We start from the raw sequence: 20,671 nt of genomic DNA, 5'->3' as shown, positions 1-20,671 counted from the left end.
TAAATAGTGTACGCAATGGCTTGTAAAGTTGTATTTATTTTACCCAAATTTCGATAATCTGTATCGAAACTGGAAGAACTGTCTCACTGCTCCCCGTGGAATGGCCACCCTCTGGAGCATGCCACTGAAAAGTACAGCACCTGCTGTCAGAAGCTTCCCTTATTGCACATGTGTATCGGTTGTATTGGCCTCTATAATCTCCCGAGCTCGTGTCCCGTCGCATAACACGCACGTTTATCCCGGGATCAAGACAACCTTAATCCGCAGCTGCGTGATAATGTGATACGTTATTCTACGGCATGAGCAAGGGGGAAGTATCAGTGCCGGACTGCTTGGCGTGACGTACAGACGCGCCGAGTTTTCGTCGTCCATTCCAAGCGAGAAAACAAGAGATCGACCATGTCTGCTGTAAGTACGTCTGGAGCAATGCTCCTTTCCAGTATAAACATTTCACTCCGCTTCGAAACCAAAAGCTTTTTTCTTTAAGGGGGTAGTATACTAAATGATATTCTTATAGTATTTCGTGTTTTTATACATGATTTTAAATATTATTATTATAACCATATTTTATTATTTATAAAAATTGGTTGTCTGTAAAGTCGGTTTACGGACGATAGTTTAACGTGACAACGTCATAACAAAACATTGATGAAATGATTGCATACTTTTATGAATAAAATTGAATCATTTTTATTTTAATAATAAAATAATAAATACTTGAAATTATACTAGTAATCAGATTTTTAAAATGCAAGAATAATTAACAGTTCAGTTCACTTGTAATTAATTTTAAAAACTGGTGTTTAGCTATAAAGTTTAAATATAATTATGAACAAGTTTTCATATAAATAAACTGTAATCAAATATATATCATCAATTATATGAATCACCATAATTTTTTAGTCAATTGTAACATAACCTATTATTACTGCACTCGCCGACAGATGCTACTTTTTTAAATAATAAAAGAATAAATACTTGAAATTATACCAGTAATCAGATTTTGTAAATGCAAGAATAATTAACCTTTACTGCCGAAATTGTTATTGTAATAAGCAATCAAAACCACAGATTAAAATTCGTCGAGAAGATTTTACATTTTTATGTCTTCCAGTGCTCAAAATGATATGCAATTGTAGCCCCGGGCACGAAATTTTATTTATAATTGATTAATAATAACGCCCCTCGCGATAAACAAAGGAAAATATGTATTAACGAGTGCCTGGTTGCCGCGGAAGTGGATAGATAGCCAGGTTCCCGTTGCAGCTGATAGAGAGCACGATTCGTTCGGTTCGCGTCTGTCACCGTAGATGACAGCACCGTAGGGGAATAATATTTCGTTTTTATAATACGATTTTATAACAAATACGTATCCCAAATACACCAAACTTATTTATAATGTGTTACAATATTTTTTAAAACATTGTGCAAAAGATCCCGGGTGTTATTTGAATTATTATGTGTAACTGTAAAACACTATTGATCGTTAAAAACGTATTTTAAAATTCAACATTTCTTTTAAATAACCGTACCGATTGTGCTGAAAATCGGTGGACGATCGTTAAATTATATAATATTAATAATTCAAACGACGAAAACATGATTGAAAAGTCAAATCGATTGTTGTTCCAATCGAGTGGAAGAGAGATACAGCGCATGCGTACAATGAGCGTAACGGGCCACATATGTAGTGGGACAATGTGCGTTACGGGACACTTTTTCGTGCGTGCAGCCGGCGTTCATCGATTTATTAGACGTTGTCACGTCAAAAAATCTTTATTTAATATTTTTTACGAACTTAAAGGCAACATTTTATGTTATCCCTGGCATGTACTGAACACATGAAATAATGTGGTTTTACAGTTTTGAATTAACCGTTCGTATGTAGCCTTCGTATAAAAACAATTTTTGGTATATCATTCATAAATCAATAAAAATTAAGTTTTTCCAAAACACTGAAAATTTTTTCGAAAACCCTAATTATTATTTATTTATGAATGATATAGGCTACTAAAAAAAAAAATATTATTATTTTTTTATGTGAGGGCTACATATGAACGGATTATCCAAAACTGTAAAACCACATTATTTCATGTGTTCAGTACCTACATGCTAGGACTGACAATTATTTGCCTTTAAGTTCATAAAAATTCTTAAATAAGCACATTTTTAGGACAGTTAAATGTGGTTGTATCATACATGTATTTAAAATTGTAAGCAAAAACATGAAATATTAGATGCAAAGTAGTTTAGGATGATAGCCCCTTAATATCTCGTATCTGCGTTGTATGAGACGCAATTGGACGTGACGTGAATAAAATAATTTTCCGATCATCACGTCCGGCACGTCTGTGGGAAAAATTTGCTGACGCGACAGACTTTCCGATCACAAAGAATTTTTTTTTTGTTTCCATCGCGTTGCAGGCGGGATTTTCCTGAGTTGAGCGTCAGAATGGTTGAACTAGTGCATCTCTTCTCTAAATAGTATAAAACAAAAATCGCTATCCACGTCTGTTTGTTCCCTTACTTCTTCTAAACTACATAATCGACTTATTCCGTTTTCACCATAATTTAGATGATTTATTCCGGAAGGTTTATGTGTGCAATACATTAATATTAAAATGATAAATCTCGATGTTTTGTAATTAAGTCGTAAAAAGACACTTTTAAGGAGCTTACATGGCTTACGCCGACTTATACGTGATTGATACACCAAATTAATGTACTAAAGAAGTTTCCTAAAAGGGCCTACAGGAAAGTCTACGATTTAAATGTATATCTTCTAAGGATGACACACAGTAACAAGGTTTAACTTCCACGTGTCATTAAAAATTAATGTGGTATTTGCGAAGATATTTTGACCGACAGAGTATTAATCCTTATCCAATTAAACATGTAAGTAACATTAGACGATTAATTTAGATCAATATTGTGAAAACACCGGACACGAGAACTATTCTTGTAAGTACTTAATTATTAAATCTAAATGACGCCACATTAGTGGAACGCATCCTGCACAGCCGGGGCGGGTTGGTAATACAACCATCATTATGTGTATCTTCAAAGTTTTGTTTTATAAATTCGTTTGTGAATAATTTCAGTACGTTTACGTACTAAATTTTGATTAAGCTGATTTTCTCTCAAACGGGTCCATTACGACAAACTTGTTAACTTCTATAGTAGTCATATGTGTATTGAGAATGTAATGTCAAGAAACATTTTATGTCTTATCATGTGCACAATAACGCGATATTTTTTTATCGCATCGTGTCCTTCGCATCGCGTCTGTCGTGGTTTAGTGTTTACAGCGTGTGGGAAATCTACCAGGAAAAATATTTTTTTATAATTTTGTCTAGTCACAATATTCTAACCCGATTTTGGGTGAGAGGCAAGGCAATTTGTCCGTTTAAAATCTACATTATGTTGAAATGGGGAAGGAAAATCGTTAGAGAAAAATCTCCCTAATTGCAACCGACCTGAATCCAACTCTTGATCTTTCAACAGTGTAACTAGTTAGTTTTACCAATAACATGCAAGGTTGCTGGTAGAAAAAAACCAAGAAAAAAACTTTAATTTAAACGTATTATGTGTATGTATGTTTTCCAGCATTCTCTTCCGAAATACTAATAAATATACTATAAATACTATAAATAAACTAATTCTGTGAAATCTGAGTAAGAAATATAAAACTGGCACAGTAAAAGTTCAAACGTACAAAAAGTAAAATGAGTTTTCTCGCGAATTAGAACAAAAAATATATACTTACTATTAAATAATCAGTTAACTGGAGCAGACAACTGTAAAATGTTAATATTAATGTGCAAAATGTTAATATTAATATTTTGTGAACTACTTGCACTAGAATCCTGCAAAATATACCACTTACATTCACATTTTTTCCAGTTTTTTTTTTAATTCGTTATGTTAGTAGGTATTTTTATATTTGAAAATCTAAACATTTTTAAAGAAATACACAATCTAATAATTATTAGAATCCGTATATGAGCTGCAATTGTGCACTCTTGTCTAAACTTCAATCATAGCACCTTTCATTTCGTAAATATTTACGGTGCCAGTTTGAGGTGATTCACCCGGTATATACAACCATCGTGTTAATGATTTTTCAATGACAATGTTATATCACTTTCCCGTTCAAAATATAAAAAAAATAACTCTGACCACTTGTTTTATTTAATCTATTCACCGATATTTTTATACGTTTGATTTATTTGCGGCTAAGAATTTAATGTCTCGCTTGCCCTTTGAAATAAAAAGCACGATTACATTTCGTAGTGCACGCCGTTCAAAGAAATGCTTTTGGTGTCTGTTTTCACGCAAACTAACTTTTACGGCCAGCGGTGAAGTCCACGTACCTTGTCATGTAAAGGTTTATTGACTGTTTTATGGTGAGGAGTAAACATTCAAGACTGTTTGTGTCTCAAGCATACCCTAACTGATACGAACCTTCATACGAAAGGACATTTAAACTGCGTCTAAAACTGACATTACAGCAAAATATGCTACCATTATGATTCTCGCACGCTTTACATCGTCTGGTAGAGTTTGTTGGAATCTTCGAGCAAAAATTTAAGATCTTCAGTATGCATTTTATTACGGAAATCACTCCGATGAATTTATATAAATACGATGGTACGGAACCAACTGAAAGGGGTTAACGCGCATACAACATACAAACGGTGGTGTAGCGTGACGTCGCCGAGGGTTTGGTTCCTGATTATAGGCAATATGCAGAAGGGTGAGTAGCGCTGGTGCTGTCAAAACTGAGAAACACACAACTTAGAAACACACAACTTAGAAACACACAACTTAGAAACACACAACTTAGAAACACACAACTTAGAAACACACAACTTAGAAACACACAACTTAGAAACACACAACTTAGAAACACACAACTTAGAAACACACAACTTAGAAACACACAACTTATGAACACATAACTTATGAACACATAACTAGAATTTTCTAAGTTGTGACAGTTCTAAGTTGTGTGTTTATAAGTTATTATTTTCTACGTTATGACGTTTCTAAGTTGTGTGGTTCTGCGTTGCGTGTTTCTAAGTTGTGACAGTTCTACGTTGCGTGTTTCTAAGTTGTAATAGTTCTAAGTTATGACTTTATACGTTATGACGTTTCTAAGTTGTGTTGTTCTGCGTTGCGTGTTTCTAAGTTGACAGTTCTAAGTGTGTGTTTCTAAGTTGTGATAATTATAAGTTATTACTTTCTGCATTATGACGTTTCTAAGTTGTGTGTTTCTAAGTTATGATCGTTTTAAGTTGTGTGTTTCTAAGTTACGTGGATTTTTCCAAGTTTTCTAAGTTATGACAGTTCTAAGTTGTGACTTTCTAAGTTATGTGTGGTTCCCTGAGTAGCGTACTCGGTCGCTATGTTTTGGATGTCGGGGGGCACGGACGTATCAAGAGGGGGGCAGACGGGGCTTTGTGCCACGGGAGCCGCATTTGGTGGCGCGCTAAACCGACAGATTAGTTTTAACTATACATATTTACTTTAATAACGTAGTGTTAGAACACAAAAAAGCATTGAAGGGCAGATGAACTGAATTATTTGTATTGAAAAATACATACCTGTATATCGTCAAACATTTCGCGTACTATCCAACTTGCGATGCATTAAAAATGAAATGACCGCGAATAAATCGATTTATTTACCATCTAAGTTGAATCAAAATTATTAGGAATAGTGGAATTCATATGCGGTAGCGGGATGAGGTGTTGTCGGGAAAAGTTTATTTTTTGGTTGTGTTGCCAAAGGTCGAGGATACCTTAATCAGGGGGTAGCAACCACAGGGAATCAGTTGCATGAATGTATTACCTATGTTTTATTGGTTGCGGTAGTTAACTTTTCCCATTAACAAGTTATAAATGTCGATCATAGGCTTTCGTGGCGAGAAGTTTTGACAACTTTTTGGCTTGGTGTTGTGTCAAAACATTTATATGGGGCTATTCACACCTGAGCTGTAACTGATGCCTGTGAGCGGAATCAGCAGCTATTTTCTCTCCTACATAACTGGATAAACTGAGCTTGTATCCAGCTTAATCCTGATTGGTCAGACCATAATTCCATCACGGCCGCTCAACGGGACCAATTGCAGATCGGCTGTGAATTTCTCTATATAAACATTTTTTTTTTTTTGCCAAAACACTGAAAGTACCAGACTTTCGCGAGCGGCCTTGGAACTTTACCCTTCATACCACACCCGAGTTTAACTCATCACTTTGAGTCACAGTACAATTACAAGGCTAAAATAGTTAAGACAACACGACACTTAGCAACACGCCAGTTAGCTGATCTGAATGGTGGGGAGTATCCTTTCTTCCACCATCGTACACCAACACGTAATAAAAATTTAGCATTACACTACTAAATACACCTTAAGGCACAAATTCAGCCCCGTTTGCCAAACCGTCCTTCACAACACGCAACACGTCTGTTGATCCAGGTGATTTTCCTGAAGTGTGGGCTGCATCTTGAAACACAGTGCACTGAGCGAGTTATAGGAGCTTCGGTACATGGTCTCGTCACACTTGTGCCCGGATGGCAGTATGATGCCTCCTGCTGTTCATCGCCATTGATAATGGAAAAGCCTAAGATGTCCATCAAGTTCTGTCCCTGCCCGAACACGCCCAAATATTCACCTGCGGCCAACCTCGGGATTTGTTTTATTTTTGCACAGGAAAAATTAATTAAAATATTAAAAGTGGTTGGTTAGGTTATCTACATTAAAACACTTTAAAACACTATGGACGGTTAGTTAGGTTAGTATAGCTACATTAAAATAAACAGAGAAATATAAATATATATAAATAAACCCGAGGTTGGCCGAAGGTGAATATTCGGGCGTGTTCGGGCAGGGACAGAACTTGATGTACCTACATCTTAGGCTTCCCTTGATAATGACTGCAGCATGGCCCGCCTAAACGTCAGGCACATTATTCATTTCCTCGGACGCGGTCTCGACCCAAAAACCAAGAAGTAGTTTAAAAGTGATACGTGAACGGAAGTGTTTTTAAGTGAAACTTTATTCATCCGGTAGGGTAAGTCTAGGAGATGACTCATCAGAGCGTAACGGAAAGTGCAACGCTCAGGAGAGGGGCACTCAATGGCGAAGATGGGGGGGGGGGGTTTGTAGTAACGAATAAAGTAAATAGACATATCGAAGACTGTTTTTTTTTTCAGTTTTTTCGTTACCATTATTATGAACCTCTATTATGTACTTTATTGTTTAGTTTTATCGTTCCAGTTACATGCTGATTATTTTGTTTTATCGATCAAGGGGATTTTTGAAGTGTGAAGTGTTATATATATATATGAGCTATCTTCCTTACATTCTATTTGAAATTAAATGAAGTTAAAGTCAAGTGTGTTTTAGTTAAAATGGACGTTTATCTCTACAAAATATTTTATTCCAAACTCGAACTGTATGATTGTGGTCGACCAGCTTACACAGCAGGTTTGAAGTTTCATGTTCAGTTGTTGTACCATGAAGCTGACACCTCAAAACTGTGCTGCGAGTTTGCAAACACCATCAGTCCAGGCCGTGGTGCTGTCGAGGTCCGGTTTCGAAACGTTTCAGCGTGAGTAACGCAACTGACGGTTCGCAAACAGAAGTCAAAACAGTGTGTGGTCACGAAACTTCAATAAACGCCCTAAAAGTATTCGTGGAGAGTGCAAATAACTGCGCGTCGTAAAATCCTTCACCTGTGGTTTTCTTTCCATGCCCCAGGTGGTTTTAAGTATAGGTCTTCCACATTTAGGGCTCCGCCCACCTGGGCACACATACAGTGTGCAGAGCTTCAGAAAAACACAACACGAAATTTAAACACTCCTCAAAATACACGAGTGGTGTCTGTATACGAAAAGCATTTAATAACGCGCTGAGAGCGGTTGAGGAGTTCCGTTTTCGGATTTAGTTTTTGAACTGTATTTTTATAAAAGTGGTAATGGCTAAAACGCGTGTGTTCATAGCAACTTTTAGTCATGAAACATCCGGTACAGATTCTTGAAAGTACTTAGGGGACTCGCAATTCTCTTTCATCTTTATTTCTTCGCAATGTAATGTTATGTTTACCTCTCAAATATCGTAGTTGCCCCATGCACGACGAGAAGACTGAGCGCAAGTTCACAGCCTTGCGCTTAGAGGCGACACCGCGCTGAGCACCAGCGAGCGTAGTGCTTATCATCCCGCCTTACTAACACAGACATACTCCTGACTTTGCGAGCCCGTAAACATACGTTAACCATTTTCTTCATGACGAGTAAAGGCCCCATTGGTAGAAGTGAGCGACCCCCGACCCTCGGTTTACTTTAAGCCCACGGTGGCTAGTTCGATCCCAATCCTCAGCGTGGCTTAGTCGTTACATGAGTGGTACGGAGCCCACTATGATTTCGGAAGTCATATCGCATTAATACTTTTCTGTGTGTAAACGAGCGAAGTAAAACCCGACTTTAGCCTTTATTTTTGTGGGCAGGAATATTTTGGACAGTTTCCCTCTTCAAATTAAAAACGGCTAGCATTTGAGAACAACATCATAAAACAATGGATAAAAATACATATAACTTAACCATCAGTACCTTGTATCGTTTATCGTTAACTGACAAGGTGAACGTGCGCAGTCCATGGCGTACAAATTGGTATCACGAGACTCAGGGACAGGTGGGGCAGCCTAAATTAAATCTGTACCAATTGAAAGATATGCACCATAGCATCACCGATCCGCAACGCTCTGCCTGGGGTCAAAGACATCCAAGTTGACGGCCATGATCAAGGGCATCCAAGATATTTGCCGGGATCAAGGTGATCCAAAATGGTGGTCTATTACTTCACTGCCTGTCCTCAAACATACATTTTCCCACTACCCGCGCCTGTACTCAAATCTACGGTTTTCCACTTCTTGCACCTGTTCTCAAAACCGCATTTTCCTTTCTACTGTAAGAAGCTTTAATCACGGACGAGCGTCAACCTTCATCCCGGCTAAGGTAGTTCCCCTAACGGTTTTTTGCTGGCCAGTAACCTCGGAGTTGTCAGTAGGAAAATAAACGCTACCTTAGTGCTGGGTACAGTCGTGGTTTGCCGCACGGAAGAGAGCAATTTGTGAGCGGCGGAGCCAGGACGGGGACGCGTGTGGGCGGGCGGAGGACGAACGTCAGTTCGCGCAGCCGCCGCCGAGCGACGCGGCGCTGCAGTCGCCCGACGCTGTGGCCGCCCGCGCGCAGCAGCAGTCAGCAGTCGGCGCCGCGTTGTTGGCGCGAGTCTCGTGTTTGTGCGGTGTGGCGGCGACTGCGGTGTCGACGGAACGTGTCTGCAGCCGCTTCCGACCGGGCCTTTCGGCGCAACCGATGACAAGGTAATCATCCATGGCATTTTGTTCTTCATTGCGATTATAGAAGGCTTGCGTTGAGTGGAGACCTTGTTTTTTTTTTCCTTAATGAGATATTGATGGAAAAAATATATATCGACAACGTCCGCCACGTTTTCCATTGGCAAAAATAAATTCTATCCATATCACATAGAAAGTCGATATATGCCAGTTCTTGACTTCTGTGTATGGTTTGTCAATACAAACTGCCAAAATCAGCTGATATAAACGATTACCCATTCATCCAAGTTTGTCCCTTGATCCTGATTGTATGATCCTGTGGTACATGATGCTTGTTGGTTTAACAGAATACGTCGAAAGTTCCTGGGACATAACACAAAAACATTACGATACAAACAATGTTATGAAAGTAAAAAAAAATTCATTTACGGATTTTTATTTGATCTGATAAAACAATAATTCATTGTTGCATCACTTTTTTTTTTTTGTTAAATTCAGGATCTTTCGATGTACTAAATTAAAACAACAAGTATCATGTACCACAGGTTTGATGTATTCAGGATCAAGGGATGGGCTTGTTTATGCGATACGAAACTTTTACCTGCGTTTGTTTACAAATGTTGTTTACTTTACAGATACGCGCGATTGTGCATTACACAATTAAATTTACTAGTTAAAAACATTTCATACTTTTAAATTCGTACCTACCAGAGTGGCGTTGATTGTATAAGCTTAACAATGCGCCAACTGTTCGGGTACTCATTGACGCACACGTTGTTCGAGATAAGGTCGTCATTTCTTGGCAGGTGTTTCAATGTACATACAGACTTATGAATATTCTTTTAAAAAAAGAATTAACATGATTATTTAGTCTGGTGCTACGTGAATCTGTGTTTGGTTTATTGCGTTACAATGTTCAGAGCTGTTTAAGCTTGAATGTTCGTCAGGCCCGGCGACAGGGAGGCCATAAAAGATTTAGGGGAGGGACTGGTTGAGATTCGAGAATTTTTTTCAATGCTTTCTTTTACCCTGATAGAAAAAAAAATATGGAAAATTACAATTTTGTTGTTAATAAAAGTCATATCAAACCTTACAAGTAATGCGATACGCGCATATCACATTTACAATTATGTCCACGGTAACGTTTAGTCTTTGGATTTTTTTTTAATTGTAGTTTTTTTTTTAATTTTTACATTTAATAAGAGGGAAGGAGGCCCGGCATACTGTTTTGTTACCGGGTCCTTGGTTGCTCTACTCTTATGTCCCTGTTTGTTGGCTGAAGCATCTGTCAAAAAAAGAACACCTTATGTTGGACACAGTGTACAGTGGGAAAATAAGCCTTTTAGTATTGGACCTAAAAATATGTTATTGCGCAGCTTGTGCGTCATTGGTTGATGATCCAAACCCCGATCACATTGGCGTAGTGCCATATGTCCACAGCGCTGTGGTCCGAGACATTCTCCTTGGAGTTATATTTTACGTGGGTTTTGTACCGATAAATGTAAAGGAGAGATGATATTGGGTATGGAGCAACGACGGAATGAATTGGTGGGGGAATCGGAAGCGCCCCGAGAAAAATCCGGGTTCGAACCCCGGTCGCCTTGGTAGGAGGCACGAGTTATAACCACTCGACCACCGCGTCTCTGGTTATTGTGCTGATCAACTTATTTTTACTGTGCGTGTAACGTACGATTTAAGCAATTAGAAAGTTCTAGAATTTAATATGTATGCAATGTTACAAGATTCGCGAAAAAAATATGAGTAGCCTAATTTGTAAACTATTTTACACTGTTGATTTCACAAAAAATATTACTGTTATGTCACATTGTTAAACTTTATGCTAATAGTGTGTTGATTTATTTTTACTTTTAAGTAGACAGTATAAATTATGCATCCAAGAAAACGTCACTGTATTAGGTTATGATATATGTACTATTATACATGTGTTGTTTTTTTTCATTAAAAATATTAATTCGTTTGCAAATTCATTCAATTAAACACGATGAAAAAAATTAAACATATTTAAACAAAATATGTGTGGTTCTGACATTAATCGGGCGTACAATATATGAGTGTTGACAGAATTTTCAAACATCTTCAATGTCCACGGTATACTTTTGTATATATTTTATACTTTTGTATCGTCCTTCCTTTTCGGGTTTATATTTTGAGTTTTTTTTTAAATTCGTTTTAAATTGTTTGTTACGTCATGTTTATATATTGCATGTGCCTGCTTTGTTATGGCGGTCGAGCTGGTACCCGCATCACTTTGAGATGGCCTTGTGGGGACGACTTGTAAACGTGTGCTCGAGGTAAGAGACCATTACTGGCTTTCAGTCATTTGATAAAATTATTAATAGGCACACTTTCAACAACAACAATGGGTAAAATATTCAAATACAGAGGAACACGCGGCTGTGCTAGCCAGGTAGCCACTACTCCACCGAGACAGGTAGCACGCGCAGGACAGAAGGATGTGCATCTCGTGGTGGTGATGACGGATATTTGCGGTGATGGTGGTCCCCGAGCACCAGAGCACCACTTCTGAGCACCACGGTGGTGAGGGCTGCGGCGCAATTGGGGTGTTCACGGCAGGTTGCAAAGAGCATAGACGTAAACAGAGATTTCACTCCCATGTTAAACACGATTCCTTTTTTTTTTTTTTCTGTTATCGACCACTAACTATTCTGACACTACCAACCACACAGCATAACACCAAAGAAATTCAGTTATGTCCCGAATGATATCGGGATCTATGGTCGTTTCAGAATTGCTCGGGTTCAGGATCTAAGTCTTGAATACACTTAAAGCGTTTGAATAAAATATATTCTCGTTTCTATTTCCGTGTCTTGATATTCGTTACAAAAAAAAAAAGATTTTCTTAAGATTTTATTTAAGACTAAAGGTTTTCTTCTTTGATGGTCTTAGAGAATGTTAGGTTATCCTAGTTGTTTCACAATTAATAACCATATTTGGCTCCTAAAATCGCTATATTAATTTACATCAATGTCCATCTAATGCAATTCACACAAAATGGCTTTATTTGAAATGGTAGCTATAAATACAGCAGATAAGCAAATAGTAATGTGTAATGAATGAATGAGTGCGTCAAAGAATCAACTGTTACATTCAAACACACACGGGTGCACAAAAATTAACACATATGTTGGTATTAAGGCATAAACATTTACATTTGAGGCGCTACGAATTTTTTAATGCGTATGCATCCTATTTATTATGTTATGTGCAAAATACAACGATCTTTTGATGAGTGCGATTTAAAAAAGAAAACGAGGAATTATAACCTTTGTTGATTTGCACCTTTATTTAAAAACCTTTGTAAAATGGTTTCCTCAACACTAAAATGTTTTTACGAGTCAAAATATTTATATTAAGAAGATAAAATTGCAGTTTGTTTACAAATCAGATTAAAAAATATTTTTAATTTAGTTCCGAATGTGAATGACACTCTGACGCTGGTACAGACGAATCGTTATTGTACAATAGGCGAGCGCATCGTAGGCCCCATCTAGTGACAGCCCCCTGGCAGAGTGGTGCTGTGATGGTTTGACACTGCCTTCCGCAGAATGGAAATTGAGGGACAACACAACACCCAGTCCTATATCCGGGAAGGATATCTTTCATCGACTGGGAATCGAAACCGGGGCCTCTATAGGCTGCCTCACGCTTAGATTTCAGTGCAGAGCAAATGGGTCCCACTGTTGCTAGATTGGTACCACCCAGCTTGTTGCCATTAAAATTCTTATTTTGTATAACATCGATTATTATAAGTTTTAGTTTTACTATTTTTTTTCTAAGACCATAAAATAGTTTATTTTGATAGTATTATCACAGTTGTATACATTTTGAAAGAAAAAATTTACAATTCTAAACAACAGTTTTTATTTCACAGGAGAAGCTATTTGTTACATTCTGTCACTAAAAAATACAAAGCATTTTATTGATTAAGGACTATGGTAAAACAAAGTATTTTTTTTTAAATATTAAATGATATAAAAATTGATGACAAAACTTTTGAAACCAAGATGGTGTCTTTCAATTACGTTCCCTTAGAAGGAAAAATTGAAGTATACAGGAGTTATGCTCTTTATGAAATACAAGAAATTTTACTACCAAAATTTTCATTATACATTTTTCTTTACAAAATTAATTTCTAAGTGCGTTTTAAAACCTTTTTCATTATTGTAATTTTGTGTCTGAAACCTTTGTGCTCTTTGCGTTTAGCTGGCAACAGAGCACACCGAAACAAGGACGGCGGTAATACCAGCTATCTTGCATTGGCAAGAGAGAGTGAATGCCTGTTCAAATTCACACTGCAAACTAAGGCTGAGACAACCTATAACCACTGAGCAACAGATGGTACGCCATTTCTGGTAGTGAATGTGGATACGCACACATTGGAGAAACTGGCCGAGATCTTTCAACGCTCATTAAAGAATACAAAAAACAACATAAAGAAGGGCGAACCTCAAAAACTTCTAGACTTGTCGAACATGCCTGGGACAACAGTCATTATATACTCTGGGACAAAGCAACTTCACTCATGAATGAATACACCAATTAAAAGGAAACAAAAAAGAATCAGCCTTTATTTGTCAGCTATAAAATATGTAATCAGTCAGCAAAGTATTGAATAAAAAAAAATACATGGGTAACGTTAGTTAAAACTGAAACTAATTTACCACAAAACCAATTACAAACTAACAACTCTCGCGGCCAGACACGGGCCAATAAAATAAACATGTGCGTCACTATTGATATTGCTCCGTCCAGATTATCTGTTTATCGTTGGGATCCTCTGTGTCGCCGTGTTATCCAAGGTTTTTTTTGTCTGTATTTAATGTTGTTGTTGCAACTGTCTCGCCGTTGTCATTCCACTGTGATCGTCTGTGATGTGATAGTGTTCTATTTCCTTCACGGAATTCTCTATGTTGTATACACATTTAACATTCGACATTAGCTGATTTTGGCTTGTTTTTTGTGTGTTTGTGTATTCATCTTTCTTTGTCGTATGTCTAAAACAACGATTTAAATAAATTTTCCTCGTTGCAAGAATCATTAAAGAAAATTATGTTCTAGTGGCCCATGCACAAATGGTCGACACTTGTTATTCTGCGAGTGAAGCGAGTGTCGACCACAAACGTTTTCGTTCTGTGGTGGACAACGACGTAGGTATCACGGAATAGCTACGTGGGGTTATTTCCTCCAAGCGCCGGCGGCGACATTTCATTCTGAGCGCGAAAATCACGTTCTTTGATAACTCCGCTTGTTTTTAAACTCCGGCACGTACATCGCGCGGACGCTTTGGACTTGAGCTATCGTCTGGTCGGTGTAGGAGAACGAGTGAGAGAAAGAGACAGAGGTAGACCGAACACGCCCGAATATTCACCTTCGGCCAACCTCGGGATTTGTTTTATTTTTGCGCAGGAAAAATAAATTCAAATATTAAAAGTGGTCGGTTAGGTTAGCTACATTAAAACTCTTTAAAACACTATGGACGGTTAGTTTGGTTAGTATAGCTTCATTAAAATAAACAGAGAAATATAAATATATATAAATAAACCCGAGGTTGGTCGAAGGTGAATATTCGGGCGTGTTCGGGCAGGGACAGAACTTGGTGTACCTACATCTTCCCGGCGAAAAGTTGATGATGAGCCGTCTCTTTCGTTGTCGACTTTCACTAAGAAAACACCACTTTGCACATTTGGTTGACAGCCGTGGATTTGTTTATTTTTGTCAATGTGGTGATATTAAGCCTCTCAGTCGTTTCGTAAACCTGACTTGGCCACTAAGCGTAATTACTACACAAAAATAATGTTGCTTAAATTTATCAAAATACTAACTTTAGTTTTAACTAACGAAATAACTTAGTAATTTAAAAAAAAGAATAAAATACCGAAATAGTAGAAAGGAGGTAAAATATAAATAAAAAATTTATCTCGTGTGTCGTTCTGGAATCATGAGGAACATTTATCAATGTTCCTCGCAACCTCGCGGTTAATTTTTGAGAGTGCGATGGTTTACAGTTTTCGCAGTACCCGATGGTACACGAGAACTTGATTGCATGAGAGTGTGTGAACACGCGCACGTGTCTTGTCAGTTACGAATCTCAGAGTGCAATCCTCTAACAGCAGCAGAGAACATCCCATGAGGGACCTTCTCGTCCAAGTCTGTAAACAAACTTTCAGTTGCGTGAGTTGCCTCAAGTACCCGTCGTCGACGAGTTGCTTTCGGTTTCGCAACACATCGTCCTCTTGCACTAAGCCACGCAGTGCGGTATGTTTAAAGTTTTGGTATTACTATGGAAAATAACTTATACCTTCAGAATAGATTGATTGTGGTTATTAAACGCGATTATTTTCAATACATACAAATGTGAAAAGGTTGTGGTGACAGCCTCATATAGTTAAATGCAACATTATTTCCACACATCTCTCTGGAAGATAAGTTTCTATCTCATGGTTGTCCTTATATGACCTGACATTTTATAACTTTGTGGCGCAAGTCAAAGTGTGTAAGATTGGACATTAATTTTAAATGACTTTGGAAACAGTGTGGTAAAGTTAAATGGTAGATGTACGAAATTACATCCCACGGCAATGCTCGGAGGCTGAAACCGACGGGACTTCCAAGGTCATAGAGAAGTCTGAACCACCTGACCTACCGACTCTGTGTTCGTGAGTGTGAGTGCTGCCGAGTTGTCAGGGTCCGAACCCGCGACCCTCGTCACATGACCGTGACGCCATAGCGCTCACCCCCCACCGAGGACCCGCCAGCTCAAATGGTGCAGCGGGGAAATCGAGACTCAAATCTTCTCACCGGATATTTATTAAGTGTCATTTTAGAGCTGTAAGAGGTCGCGCAGATGAACATAATTATGAACACTTTCCTGACTTTTCCCCCGCTAATATTATATAATATTGTTACGATTATTAAATATTATCGTTGTGGGAAAACTACTGGGTTCCCAAATGGATAGCCCAATTACTACACAGTTTTATTGACTGCTAAGATTTACATCACTAACAAATAATCTTATAAAAATGCCTAACAATCAATTACACTTGAAAATATTTACTCCCCAGTCACTCGGTTTTTACACACCGCACACCTCGCTGGGCCGCACCTCTGGCGCAACTCTCGCCGCAGCAGCCCTCGTGGTCCTCCGTCGCAGGACTCCGTCGCCACACACCACCGCCGCCGCCGCCGTCGTACTTCCCTTCGCCGAGGATCCATTCGACGCCTCGCTCGGAACTCCGCCGCCCCGGAACTCTCGCGGAGGCCGGCGTCCGGGCTTGTATAGAGCCCCGCGCTCTGTTCAGCCGCTGCGGCGCTGCATGCGGACTGTGTGCCTGCATCTGTCTGCAAGCCACAGACGCCATCGAGGAAACATTCCGCCGATTGAGTATCCCACCGACTGTGAAATACGCGCTGTGATTGGTTTTCTTAGTGCTAAAGGTGCGAAAGCAGCTGAAATTAATCATCAGATCAGTGAAGTGTATGGAGAAAACATTATGCCCGATGGAATGGAACGTAAATTATTTACTCGCCAGACATCTAAACCTCGGTAACGAGCAAATTCGTGTTTTCTCATGTTGCAAATACACTTATAATACAGAAATCGGGCATGAAATATAACGCAAAATTCTTTGAAATAATGACAAGCGTGATAAATAAACACGCAAATTGTGTTTTCAATTACATTTCTTGGCCCAAATCACTCGTAGTTTCTGCACCCGCCGCTAAAATTCCCTGCCGGAGCAGCTACATCGACTATCGAAATCATTCGATTTGCAGAACGAAATTTTAAACTATATAATTAAACTGCTTCGATTAAAACGAAGAAAGATTTGTCAAATTACTAAACCCCTGCATTGGACCTGATTTTCAACAAGGAATTTTTTTTATTAAAACACTGCCCGTCTTGTTAAAATTGGTTAAACCGTTAATGCTGTAAAGTTTCTCTGTGATTGTGTGAACTTCGGTTCGCGCCATCCGCCACAGATGGCAGCACCGGGGTTTAAACAATATTTTTTTTCTCGTTCCAATTGACTTCCGTTCCATTCACAAAATACCGTTTACCGAGAGCTAAGATATTTCACATCAATTTTTTTTTCTGCAGTTTGGGAGGGGAGAATCCCTGCCAGTATTGTGTTCACGTGCGCTCCTGACGGTAGCGTGGTGCTCGGACGCCGAGGAGTCAGAGGTGTTGTTCCGGGGCTCGTGTGTCACAGTGTGTGTGTGTTCCTTCGCCGTGCTGGCATTCGTAGCACGTAGCGTGCGCCGCGTCTCGCCGGAGGGTCGCGTATGTGGGCCGCGCGGGGATCCACGGGCCCCGATCCACAAACACGCCGCACTGAACATTGCAACTGCACATAACCTAGAAACACGTAACAGAAGGCTGAAACACACAACTTAGAAACGTCGTTACGTACACAATTATAAATTGGAACATTCATCTTAACATTTGAAATAGGGTGTTGGTATGTACGACGTTGATAAACTCAGACACCATTTGAACCGATCGCCATGAAAGTTGGCACATCGAAGTGTTTTTTTTTTTTTACTGACAAGGTTTTTATTATCCTTTTTTATTTATCCTTTTTTCTTTTATACTCGCCGTTAGATGGCGCTGCAGCGCTTCGACTCCTAAACCGATCAACCGATCTCCATGAACATTCGTATTCATAGATATTTAAACACGGAGAATATTTTCGCGATATCCATTTTGACTGTAAATCGCCACTAGATGGCGCTGCAGCGCATCAACTTCTAAGCCGTTGAACCGATTGCCATGGGCAAACAGAAAATCATAGATCATAGACATACAAACAATAATTGTGTGTTGTTTCTCTATGCTCATCACACTGTCATATAGCGCTATCCATTTTGTTTAATTTCGTGGACCATAAATCGCCATGTGTTCAGCCTGGGCAACACCGGGTACTACAGATAGTAACTTAGAAACACGAAACTTAAAACAGGTATAAGTTATACAATTATATGTTGTATGTTTCTAAGTTAGGACAGCACCCTGCCACACCACCAACGGCAGCAGTGACGCGGGGTGCACTTCACAAAGACACAAGTCTTGAAAGTAACTATTGCAAGAAATTTGTACTTTTAATCACGAGTTGTTACGAACTTTCTAAAACTGTCACAAACCAGTAAATATTTTGGATTTGAAACGACAAATGTAGTAGTTGGTAAACTTGTAACTTACAAGATTTAGCAACATTACCTTATTTATCAACGCACTGTTTACCCTTATAACTGTATAGTTTGTTTATAATTGCAATAAACCTGTAATATTTTTGATCTAAACGCTATAGAGGAAAAATAGACCACTACTTTTTAATATAGGAGAATTATTAGTAAACTTGTAATTTTAACCTACATGACTTTTGAAGTAGGTAGAACGTTTCAGGTATAAAGTGTCAGATTCAAGTATATTAGCTATGACTGTCAAAAAACCAGGGTTTTTAGGTAGGCTACAAGTAAACAACTTGTACGCTTTTGCTTGTCATTACAAGTTTACAAAACCGTTTTGGTGAAACACGTGTAACCATATATCTTAATAAAGTAATTGTTAGTTACAAAAGTGTACTTTAGTGAAATGTGCCCGTGAACCCGTCACACGCCGCGGTAGCCAGCTGATAAGGGTGATGTAGTCAGTTTCCTTGTTTTTATCTAAGTGCAGTTTTTTTCTTTACAGCAGGCAGGGTAGGTAAGTCGAAGCAGTAACTCATCAAGAGTGTGAAATGAAGTAGAACGCTAGATAGCGTAAATGGCTAGTTTCAAGCACAGGCTGAAAAAAATCTTTGAAACACCTACTGACCAAGATCACTTCACGGCCTTCCTGCTGCTCGAATCTGTGTGTGACTGTGTTAGTGGCTGGTTTTTAATGTGATACTACCTATTGTATCTTAGTTTTTGCAACGCCGGCACTTTCCAGCACGTGTATGTCTATGCTTAATTTTTAGACACACATAAGTTAGTTTTTTGGCTAAATTTTATAATGGTTACCTCTTATCTTTGAACATCTAGTTAAAGCTTAATTCTGCTTTCTGTCTTATTACATATTTTATCATCTATTATGTTTATGTTAAGCTTATTTTTGTAAAATTTAAATGTATGATGCAGACGCAGAAAATGTGGTTTAGTGTAATAAAAGGCGTGTCGCCTTAACTTCGCCATCAACGAAGACGATAGTAAGTAAATAAATAATAAATAGAAGGGGGGGGGGAGTAGAGAGCTAGACGACTGTAAGAAGTCTTACATTTATCTCATCTTAATTGGGTTCTTTTCATGCTGTTTCATGTAATTTTACTTCATTTCATTGCAGGTTTTTCGTCACCACGTGTGTACCGTTAAGAACCTACATTATTGTTCAGTTTTATCGTTCAAGTGTATTATTTAAGTGTGAAGTTTAACTTGTGACGCCCGTGGCAGCCATGAGTCCATTTTGTTTCGAGTGATAATGAATGAATTTGGACTTCACGTTTCGTCGATATCGAGGTCGTCAAGAGAAATCAACGTGTGAGGAGGTTATACCGGAATTGGTGGATGCAGGAAACGGAAGCATCCCGACAAAACCCAAAAGGCTCGAGAAGAATGTTCGGTTGGAAGATTTTTAAAGATATGCCAGAGTGAAACACGTGGAATATCTTGGAAGTAGGTACCCTTTAAAGTAACCTGACACGCTTTTTTCTTCGCTTCAAAACATAATGCAAATACGTTCTGTTGTTTCCGGTAGTATATATCATCTTGCACATTAAACCACAACTGCGCGCCAGGCAGGTGGTTTCATTAAATGTACATTCCTTGTGTTGAATTAGACGCCAGGAATAGTTATACCTTCATCCCTCGCAAAAATTACGTGTGTTAAATTCCTTTCGTGGCTAGATGTTCGGAATAGTAAAAGGTCAGTTTTGCAGTTCTGGGGCCTAGAGACGAGGACATGGGGAAGAGAAGAGGGTGCTCAAGGCTGTGGGCGGATCCACGAGCTATGATGTGAAAATATATTTAAATAGGTTGGTGTTTTATATATATAACTAAAATTATATATGTGTATATATATATATACAATTTTAGTTAACGAGGACAGAAGATACGTATTAAATACAATTGGGTTCAGACATACAGTAGGTTACACGTGCATGCCCGTGTTATCCGGACCCAGAAAGCAGGGTTGTAAGCTCGTGCGGGGTGCTGTCATAACTTAGAAACACATAACTTAGAATTTTCTATGTTATGACGTTTCTAAGTTACTTATTTCTAAGTTATGACAG

General features: G+C 38.5%; 1 protein-coding gene across 2 annotated transcripts in view; it reads left to right on the top strand.

Moving 5' to 3' along the window:
• The first annotated feature begins 326 nt into the window (after window positions 1-326).
• The window catches only part of LOC134530335 (uncharacterized), a 66,637-nt gene continuing 46,292 nt past the window's right edge, over window positions 327-20,671 (top strand). The window contains exon 1 of one of the 2 annotated variants that reach the window (XM_063365075.1): window positions 327-408. The gene's annotated coding sequence lies outside the window, so the exon portion shown is untranslated. Of the gene's footprint in view, window positions 409-9,196; window positions 9,387-20,671 lie in introns of those variants that run through there. The other variant, XM_063365073.1, reaches the window with a different exon arrangement.

Source organism: Bacillus rossius, chromosome 3 (genome assembly GCF_032445375.1).
Source record: "Bacillus rossius redtenbacheri isolate Brsri chromosome 3, Brsri_v3, whole genome shotgun sequence".
Classification (NCBI taxonomy): domain Eukaryota; kingdom Metazoa; phylum Arthropoda; class Insecta; order Phasmatodea; family Bacillidae; genus Bacillus; species Bacillus rossius.
This window is presented reverse-complemented; position numbering and strand designations above follow the sequence as displayed.